Source organism: Pongo abelii, chromosome 7 (genome assembly GCF_028885655.2).
Source record: "Pongo abelii isolate AG06213 chromosome 7, NHGRI_mPonAbe1-v2.0_pri, whole genome shotgun sequence".
In the NCBI taxonomy this organism is placed as follows: Eukaryota; Metazoa; Chordata; class Mammalia; order Primates; family Hominidae; genus Pongo; species Pongo abelii.
In genome coordinates this window covers 70,828,344-70,830,258 of record NC_071992.2, presented here as the reverse complement: position 1 = coordinate 70,830,258, position 1,915 = coordinate 70,828,344, and the positions used below count along the sequence as shown (strand labels likewise).

General features: G+C 45.2%; 1 non-coding gene across 1 annotated transcript; it reads left to right on the top strand.

Moving 5' to 3' along the window:
* Window positions 1-1,804: 1,804 nt before the first annotated feature.
* LOC112134797 (small nucleolar RNA SNORA3/SNORA45 family) lies at window positions 1,805-1,915 on the top strand. Its single transcript, XR_002916148.2, has one exon. It is a non-coding gene; the product is annotated as a small nucleolar RNA SNORA3/SNORA45 family (small nucleolar RNA).

Genomic DNA, 1,915 nt, shown 5'->3' with positions numbered 1-1,915 from the left:
CCAGGATAGTCTTGATCTCCTGACCTCATGATCCATCCACCTTGGGCTCCCAAAGTGCTGGGATTACAGGCGTGAGGCAGCAGCCTGGTCCCCTACTTCTTCTGACACTGGCTGCTGTTAAAATCTGGAGTCGCAGTCCTACTTCACCTGGATCGACAAGGTTGCTAAATACACGAACTCAACACTGATCCTTTTGGTGGAAAAAATGACGCTAGCTACAATATGTCTGCTATCTCCTGTGGGGCCATCTGGGGCAAATTATTGCCCTTTCCCCACCATGCTTGGGTTGGGCCGAATGTGAGGACGAATATGGACTCAAGTTATTATAACATCTGGTTATATAATAGGACATAGTCAATGGGCAAGAGCTGCATCAATATTCAATGGTGGAAGGGACCGAGCCATTCTGTTTTGGTAACTGGCAACTCACTTTTTCTGAAAATAAGTGTCAATGATAATTGGGATATATAAACCTCAAGTCAGCCTCCCGCTGACCGTTCCATGGATTGTTAAGAATTACACTGTGGTGAGCTAATAAGTACAAAAGCCTAAAGCAAATGTTACTGTGAATAACAGGGGAACATTTAGTAAGTGTCCACTGGTCTGAGTGGAGGAGCAAGGATTTTGCATGATGATTATCCCACTCCCCACTCCCAGAAGCACTGCAGCCCCACTTGAGGCAGGTGCCCCTCCCCACATACTTCACTGCTTCCCAGGGATCTCCTGCACAGAGAAAAGTGACTCTCAGTTATGTTCTGGGTTACTCAGTAAATGGGTTATGTAAGTCATTAAATTAATTTCTCATATTTATTACATACACACACAAAAATATCAACAGAGCCAACAAAAGATTCTAAGAAGGCTGGGGAGTTGAGCCACTGATGTGTGCGTGCTTCTCTATCTCCTCTTCCTGTGTACAGATTAGGATGTGACAGAGTCTTAATTTAAAGTTTGAAACTATAATCCTCATTTCCACGAGAATTTGTAGTAGTAGGGAACCTGAGCTCAGCAAAGGAGGCTGCGGACGAGCCTCCAGTCTTTGGTGAGCCTCTTGTCTTCCTGTAGACTTCACCTCCTCACCTGCCTTTGCGATCCTGGGTTACCATGTTTAGACTCAACTCTAGCTCAGCACCCTCTGGTCTTGGGTAGGTATCAAAAATTAAATCTTTTTGTCTAGCCTTGATTTCACACCCCCTCCCTTATATCTTTCCTATAACATCCAATAAGAGGATATCCTGCTTTCCTCCCTAACCTAGATCGACTCGCCATGGGCACCACCATGTCTAAATGTCAGCAGGACACTTCCAGCCTTCCTCAGTTTGTAACGGACCATTATGGTGCATGGTCTTTTAAATCTGCAATAGGTACACCAGGGGTGACCCCAAATTTTAATTTCCCCTTTATGGATCCTGGAACTATGATATCCTGAAACATTTAAAGGAGGACCAGGGAAGTCACCATGCCAACTAGATTGTTTCATGTATACATGGAAAGATTAGGTTCTGACACAAGTTGCCAAGAAAGTAACCAAAACCTCACTAAAGATGTTGAGAGAACCACTGAGAAGTCCTGTCAATTTCCTGTTCAAGTGTGACCCACTAAGACCACACTCCGCCCCCGATCTCACAACAGCTAAAGACCAAATAATTGACCTCCTCCTCCTTCTCTGCCCCCAGAGTCACCCAAAATCGCCTTGAGTAGAGTTCCAACAAGTGTCCTGATGTTCCACTTTCAAAGATGCCAACCGGAGATGCCCAGAGCTTTGCTATAAAGTGCCTCTTAATCTCATATAAAATTCGGCCTCACCAAGACTCAAGTCACATTTCGAGTGTCCCGGTGTGTTAGGGCACTTGCAGAGAATCTGCTGGTCTTGATTCACTGGTGGGGGCAATTGGTGCCCAGATTAGAAACATGC